Source organism: Vidua macroura, chromosome 1 (genome assembly GCF_024509145.1).
Source record: "Vidua macroura isolate BioBank_ID:100142 chromosome 1, ASM2450914v1, whole genome shotgun sequence".
In the NCBI taxonomy this organism is placed as follows: domain Eukaryota; kingdom Metazoa; phylum Chordata; class Aves; order Passeriformes; family Viduidae; genus Vidua; species Vidua macroura.
The window spans coordinates 43,450,976-43,459,535 of NC_071571.1; the positions used below are offsets into that span (position 1 = coordinate 43,450,976).

At 36.5% G+C, this 8,560-nt stretch overlaps 1 long non-coding RNA gene across 1 annotated transcript in view; it reads right to left on the minus strand.

The window, feature by feature from the left end:
- The window catches only part of LOC128811928 (uncharacterized), a 30,659-nt gene extending 23,095 nt beyond the window's left edge, over positions 1–7,564 (minus strand). Inside the window, exons 1-2 of the long non-coding RNA XR_008438543.1 lie at positions 7,503–7,564; positions 2,695–2,771 (exon numbers count right to left, since the gene is read on the minus strand). This is a non-coding gene — a long non-coding RNA (uncharacterized LOC128811928). The remainder of the gene's footprint in view (positions 1–2,694; positions 2,772–7,502) is intronic.
- Between the last annotated feature and the right edge of the window lie 996 nt (positions 7,565–8,560).

Sequence of the window (8,560 nt, forward strand, 5' to 3'; positions counted from 1 at the left end):
AGATGAACTAGACTAGATCTTTTTGTTAATGGGTTGCATTTGTTATGGCAGGAAATACATGTGCTTTTATAATTGTATGTGTCCAGTGAAGATATTCTAGACCTAAATATACCTTTAAGGCAGTACAGCAGAATATGCATATTTTTAAGAACTTGAAAATTAATTCACTGAATTATGCATTGGCTAATTAACTTGTGACTCAAAAAAGACATATGAATGGAATAGAATTTTTTTGTATTACACATGGTAATTATCAAAAAGAGAGAAGATTCATGTTTGATATTGCACAGCCCCACTTTCACTGAAATTCAAGAACAACAGAAATCTGACTTGGCTTTGGTTAGCCATAAAGAGAACATTATAGGCAGTATGATCTTCCCTGAGTGAGAAACCTAGAAGAAAGAAACATGTTTTACAGATCAGAGATGTCAGGAGCTGAAGCAAGTAATCATCAGATGTTTCTGTGCAAAACTATTTACACAGCAAAACTATAAAACATAGAAAACTATTTACAATTTCTTGCAAGGTAGGTCACTGGAACTTTTGGAGACCAATTATTTGGATGCATGTGTGTATGTGTATGTGGGCATGCACAGCACGTGTATATAGACATCACAGCTGGCTCATAGATGGGATTAGAAATACGCACTGAGAAGGAGACACAGTACAACAAATGCACTGTTTGCTGCAACAAGTATTTTTCTTCCTCAATTCCATGACATATTAGTTATCCGAAGAAGGTCCTTGGTTTTTCTAGGAAAGATTGCTGTCACAAACAGCAAAGTAGCCAAAAACTGCTTTTTTGGGGTGAGTTTAATTTTACTACCAACTAGTGAAAGGATGAATAACAGAGATCAGATAAACTGTAAGATGGAATAGTTGACTTATGAGTTACCTTCTCATCTAGCTTTTGTTAACAATTCCTTGACTAATATAAAGAGGAAGATCTCAAGTACTGCACAAACTCCCTGTATGCAGCAATTTTATAGCACACAAATCCCACCTGTTCTGTCTTGGTATCCAACCTAAGTTTATAGCTGTCTTCACAGATAAATTGATACTTTATAAAAATTCATACTTCAAGGGTTCTGATTTTTTTTGTCACTTAGCTGGAGTTTTTCCTATGAAAATGGAGTTATGGGAACTCAGTATTTTGTTAAACAGCTGTTATGATTTCCATTTAATTTTGTCTAACCAAAATACACTCTTAGCCATTCATCTGGCCAGAGTGTTATGAAGACCAAGTGCTTAAAATAACCTTTCCTTTGCTTAATTCCTTGGCTATTATAATAGCCGTTTATTTAACAATCTTTCTCTCCTGAGTAGATGGTACAGTTTTCCCCACAGCCTCACAGTTGGAGATGTCACAGTTTCCAATGTACTTTCACACTGTTGATGTGACTGACATCTCTTCATGCAGCAGGACTATGTTCACATGGAGGAAATATTTTGGTCCTCAGGAATCAACATATTTATTAGCAACAAGACATCCCAGGTCAAAACTTCTTATTTTAATCAACAGCAATGAACATAAAGGGTACAAATTTGTCCAAATATTTGACTATGTGAAGAAACAAACCAACAATGCTTCTGGCACAAAAAGTGCTGAGAAACAGCTCCTTATTTCTTCTACTTTTGCCTCCAGCAAAGTGTGTGATCCTAAGAATGAAGCTATTGTCCCTTCCCTCTGAAATACTTTCAGAACTCTCAAGTCTCTTAGATATGCATCTTCTGGCTCTTTGCCATAGGAAAATCTCAGCCCATGGCTCATAGGGACTGAGAGTTTGGGCATCTCTTTTCTTACCTTACTTTTAGCAAGGCAGCAACAATCTCTGCCCACAGATGACCAGAAAAGAAGGGGAAATTCAGTTATCCAAAGCACAAAACAGCCAAGTCAAAATGCATTGAAAGTACATTGCAATACTTGCATCACATTCTGCAATGTTCCACAGGTGTAATTCCATAGTAATGTCATTTACTTTACAGAATATATCTGGAGCTATTACAGAACACAGTTATGTCCTAGAACATTGTGATGGTCTCATGGGTTTAGAGATGGTGGTAACTCAATTAGAAATGCATAATGATCTCTGCTGAAGGTGTCTCTCATTTTCCCATTTTCTGAAAAGGAAATGTACAGTAAACTTCTCCCTTTTCCTTTTCTTTGCCTACCTGACAACTTTCAGCAAATGGTTCCATGCAAAAACATTAGTCTGAATGGTTTTAAACTGTTACCTCTCATCAGCTGAAAAAAAAGTCTTAACAGAGAAGGCAGTGTTGCTGGATATACTGGAGCTTTCTTTATATGTTTCTAGATGAAAATGCTTTTTTTTTTTTAACAAATAGGAAATTACAGCTTCAATCGTTGAAGTATGATTGGAGTTTTATACAACTATAAAGCAGGATGTCATAGAGGTAAAAGTTCTTTTTAAAAGGAAGTGTTTCTAGCCAGCTGATAAAGTTCTAATCTTCAGCTGACTATCTGAAAGTCATTGCTATGAATCAAATGAGTTCAAATAAAAAATAAAGTATGGAAAGAGAGATGTGAAAGCTATGTCTTCTTTGAATAACATCAATAATAAAACATACAGAATTTCTCTCTTTCACATTAAGTAAAACCAAGAACTGAGGGGCATAGAGGAGAAAAATCCCCAACAAACTATGTGAAAAGAGGAAGAGAAGAAACTACATTACCCCAGATTGATCCTTGTGACCACTCAGATTCTCATGTTTTGTAAAATTAATCCAAAAGCTTCTCTCTCGCTGAACGCCTATAACAATACAGATGAAAATATACAAAGAGAAAATTATTGAAGAGTTAATAACACAAGTATATAAAAATCACTGCATTGTTTTTTAACCACTTCTAACAGTGCTGAAAGAAGAACCAGACAATGACTTAAACACACTCTTAACTTCTGGTGGGTACATATATATTGCCAGCAAACCTGAATATAGGAGTGAAAAATGATTGAAATTAATCTTTATTTAAATTTGGAAATGTGGCCATGTATTCTCGATGTCTGGCTACAGTAATGCTGTTCTGCATTTCTCAACACATTATGTGATTTCCAACGATTCTCACAAAAGTGTCCATCAGGAACCTACTGCAGCTACAGCGGCCTAAAGTGCCATGAACAGAAGAGAGTTTAACACTAGATGGCAATATGCTTTTGTAAAATATTTATCTGAGGTGCCTGCAGATAAAGGCAAATATTCTTCAAGCTATTGTACTACTTCTTGGTTCTCATGTATGTTTAGACATACAGGTTTTCTTTGGTTTGCACTAATATAAACCCTCATTTCATGCTATTCTATTTTTCTCATTGTTTCCTTTAAATAAAGTTTAGACAATACTCTGATCCAGGCAGAAGAGATCGCAGTTTAACTGAAAATATGCTACAAATTATTCACTATTCAGCATGTGTGGAAAGCATGAGAAGAATCACATGTGGAATGTTGACCAAATTTCTTCTGCTTGGCAAACTGTAAATCAAAAGGAAGCTTGTTTTGTGGGCTACCATCTTCCTTTTACTGATGTAAATCAGAACATGAACCTAACCATGTACCTTTTAAACACAGGATTGCTTTGGGTAGCATTTTTTCCCATTACCTGAAGCATTAAACTTGATTATCCACTCTTTGCTCTCACCTAATCAAATAGCTTCCACCAAAGCCCAAGTCTGTTACGGCGTTGGAATAGCCTGGATTGTGCTACAGTTACCCAATGTACTTTGGGTAAAAAAATCAAAGCTTTGTACTTTGCAATGTACTTTGTGTAGGGCTTTTCCCAATTCCTTGGAAAGCTCAACATGTTATAAATCAAACCAATAAACCTACACTTTGTAAAACTAAACTCACATTATAATTAACAACTAAATTGTTAAGTAATGAGTAGCTTGGTTGTTTCCAATAATTATTGGTATTTGAAGGTAACATTAATCTGTCCCAGCAGTGGCAGCAGCTCAGAAAGGCCTTGGTCAATTCCCTGCATGATGTTAGGTGCATCTTCCTTTTACTGGCACTTCTTTTTTTAAAAAAAAATTGGTTCCTTGGAGCTATTACCACTCCCACCAAAACAAAACAACAGAGTGATTGCCAGTAGCATTTTGTCTGTTCTCCATCTTAGTTATTGCCCTCTGGATAGTTTGTCCCATATTTCTGTAAAAGGCAATTTTATGCCTTTTGTGCTTTTTATGGATGTGTCTGTGAAGACAAATATGGACAACACAAGATTATAGTAGGCAAGAAAATGGGACATTATTCAAGGTACTTTGTTGAGGCCGATCGAGATACCTGACAGAACAAACTCATTTTTACTTCTAAATTAAAAGAAAGTTTCAACATCTATTACCCTGATATGCAGTATTTATTTCAGTTCAATTTAAAGTGAGAGAAACTGGACATATGACCTAAAGGGAAAATAAACAGTTTGTTTCTAGCAGCCATATTGACAGTGAATGCAAATTTCCTTGGAAATGCCAAGGAGAGCTTTGAAACACACCACCAACAGCCAGTCTAGTCAGTATTAACAAACACATTGTAGTTACATAAAAGCACAGTCATCCATTTTAACAGTTCTGACAGTTTCATTCAGAAAACTTTTGTGGCAATACTTAAATAAATCACCAGCCTCTCAAGAAAACATCTGATTAAAAAAGTTTTGAAATGTGCCATGAAAGCAAGCCTATGTCCTACCATAAAATTCTTTACTGGTTTAAAGGAAGAAGAACAAATATAACCAAAACCTCCAAGAATCCAAAGACTCTGAAAAATGATAACAGTACAGGAACAGAACAGAAATGAGGAGGGGGAGGAATTAGCTCTGAAGGAACAGCTAATTTATTAATTCTTCACTACTAATTCAGGATTTAAGTATCAAAAAGTAAATCATTCACAGGGGTCAATGACACTGATTACCAGAAAGAGACAATATTTATGAGAAATTGTTGGCTTATACTTGACCTCAGCTGGTATTTTTATAAAGGACTTTTTGGTTTTTATTCCAATAGAAATAAAAAAGTTATTGAGAGAACATTTACTCCCTCCCACATATTTGCATTTCAAATCTTGCAGCATTGTGCTAGGGCATGATCAGAAATCATTCCAGCTGAGCAGAACAATTGCTTTAATCATAGTTATTGTAGTCTCTCTCAAAGTTAAATATAGTTATTAAAATTTAAAGAAAGCAGCAACCCAAACCCCTCAGGTATTCTAAGGTGCACAAGGACAATAGCTTGATGCTTGATTACACACAGGGAGGTTGTTTGGACTGATGTCAGCACCTGCATGAAACACTTGTGCTTTGTGCCCAAGCTAGACAGCTGTGGCGGTGGCTGGCTGGAACAAAATGTTCTTTCAGTACAAGTAATATTTCATCTCTCATTGTCTAAACAACATGATCCTGCTGGTCCATACAACTCATTAGCAAGTCTAAATAACTAGATAGTGTCAGTAGTGTAAAGGCCTCCATCTCCTAGCCACCCTTACTTCTTTCCTGCAGTGGCAGTCTGGTTATGGGATACAGCCATCCATTATACTCAAGTAAGGTTACTTGAATTTGCTCACAGAATTTGGGGAAAAAAAAGAATGATGGAATTTTGCACTGTACAAAATTCAGGTTTGTGACTCACTGGTGGCCCAAGACCAAAACAAGAACCACCACTCAGTGGAATACTGCCAGCTAAACCCCTTTGTTCTGATATTACAATAACACAACTACTAAACTGCACCTTAATTGGCAATTCCTCCATGTCAGTATATTGTATGAACAAAAGTTGGTGAGTCATAAAGAACTGGAGAAAAAGTGCTCACATTTGAGAGGAAGGAGTTTTGCAGTCCAGCAAAACTCCAGATGAAGGTTCTGAGAACATCATTACTGGAAGAACAGCTATGCAAACAAAAAGGAAAATATATCTGGAATAAGTTCATCAGCTTCTAAACAGCTACTCTATATTTGCATCAGTGTAATGGAGAAGAAGCTGGCCACTATGCAAAAAAAGTACTTTGTCTTAGATGACATCAAGAGTGCATCTTTGATCCCAAAAAGAAGGCAATTGCCGAGAACACTGAATGGCCTGAGAGCAACCACAGCCGGATTTCTTACAAGTCCAACACTGACTGCTGTCTCCTCTTTTCTGCTGCAATTCAAGGAAGGATCAGAGAATATGGGGGGTAATAAGTGATGTATTCTACCAGCAGTAACAAGGACATCAGGCATAATTCTTAAGATCCCCAGGCACCAGTGAAGACCACTTTATTTGCAGGACAAAGGTAGTCCATTTTGTTCATATTCATAATAAGCCTCATAACTCAACTCCTCAAAGCAGCTGGACATGCTTCTAACTCAGTCTGAAAATGTGCAGAAAAGAATATTATTGAATGAGTATTCTTGCATGCCAACACTGAAATCATTAACAGAAAATGTGTATCTGATTGGGGTAGAATTCATGTGGAGGCAGGGGTAGTGTGTGTCTGAGGCAAGGCATGGTGACATGACATGCCTTTGTTTTCCTAGCACAAAGGACGGAAGAAGTCTATGTAAGCATTAGCCAAATAAAGGCAGCTGATTCCTATCTATTTACCTATTAAGCCAGTGGCTTGGAGCTGGATTTATTTTGTTGTTCTGACTGTTTATTGCAGCTCAAGAAATGATACCATCACTTGTCTTCATAATTTGACCAAAGCATGTAAGCAGGAGACAAAGAGGTAAACCAGAGCCAACCTTGGACTCTCTTGACACGTATAGCCTTGATCTGACTGTAGCTAAGAAAAGAAGATGAGGAAAAGTCATGGAAGCAAACATGGACATCAAAACTGTGCAGAAGCTATAGGATCATGACTTCAACACCAGAGGCTGGAATAACAATCCCACTAAGGGGTTGTTTCAGGCAGGGTTAAGAAGGGGAAGCAGGGTGGGCAGGTTGAAATCCTCCTCCACCTGCCTCCTCCCCACAATAATTCTACACTGGAGTCTTCTTCTAACACAGTTATTACTGTATCTTCAACCAATTCTGACCCTTCTCCATTGTCAATTGAAGAAATAGCATCTCAAGCTGCAAGTCCAATCCTACTCTGTATTTACCTACCAGGCAGATTTAACCCTACACTTAAAAGTGGGGGGAGGGATGAACATCACAGCCTGGAAAAGATTCTTCATATTGTAATTTGGGGGTAGAGGGTCAAATTTAGTTCTTTGGATTAATAAACTTTCAAATACAATACTAGCAGTTAAACTATCAAACAATTTTAATGCACTGGAACATTGTTAATGAACATTTGCATTCTCTCAACAATGTCAAAGATCCAGCAGCATCTCTTAACACAGTCTTCAGATATCACACTACAGAACACAACACAAAGCTGTACTTTTACTTGCTTAGTAATATTATGTTATCATGATCCCATAAATATTTCATCAATATAAAGAAAAAGGCATGTGATCTACATCTCGTATATTGTCCTTTGTACTCCCAAGGAAGTGAGAGAGGTACAGTTATTACCTTTTTATATTATATTTATCATTATCTTCTCCTCTTCCACCTTCAGCTGTTGCTTTAACACAGGCTGCAAGCATATTAAAGAAGCAGTTTACCTTGACTTTTGAACAGCTAGAATTTACACAACTCTCACCATGGCACAGCACAGTGTTTCATTCTCTCTTTGTGACCTTCAGCAAGAAGAGAATTAATCAATATGGTGTACTTAAAAACAATTCCAGCCCTTTACGTGTCTCTTCTCACAGAATTAGAAGAATCAAGATCACATCAAAGGAAGAAAGTATCAGCTTTAACACTAATATTTTTTCACATTTTGTTAATATTTTTACACCAATATTTACACTAATATTTTGTTATCATCAAAGTAAGGGTAATTTTACCTTCCTAGTTACAGAAGTCTCACATAAAGTGTGAGACAATGGATGCTTGAAAAGATTAAAGTTAAGTCTTTATGCTCCTGTTGTAGATCTGCAGTTCCTCCCAGACATATCTACAGTATATGAAGAACCTGAATGGAGCCTTGCAATTCTGAGAGCTTGCCTATTTTTTCTGAGTCGGTCTATTTTAAAATCTTGTCTTGCAGTGTAGTGTATTTTAGGAGTAGTGTCTGATGCCATGTTCTCTAGAAACAGCAAAACACAGACTCTTCAGAGAAATTTTTGAGGTATGATATGTACAGGCTGTGAATAGCTTTAATCAGTTGACCCATATCTCCCCCCAGGTGCCTCCAAATTAAAAAAAAAAAAAAAAAAAAAAAGCATTTTCTTTATCAATAAATGTGGGTAACTCCCCATCACATTTTTCTATTTATGAATCTCTTAAAATTGTCAGAGATAAAAGCAGAAATGAAAGTATGACCTTTGGATGTTTCACAGAGGAATCTCTTTAGCTCTGACAGATGTGAAAGATACAACATTGTTACCTCAGGAAGGAGAACTGATCCCCCTAGAGAAGTCTATATCTAATAATCAGACAAAAAGTTTTGTTATGTGCCTTAAACTAGTTTGGGATTATATAACCTTTTTAGGTAGCAACATAGTAATTTTTTTTCAGTAATTTCT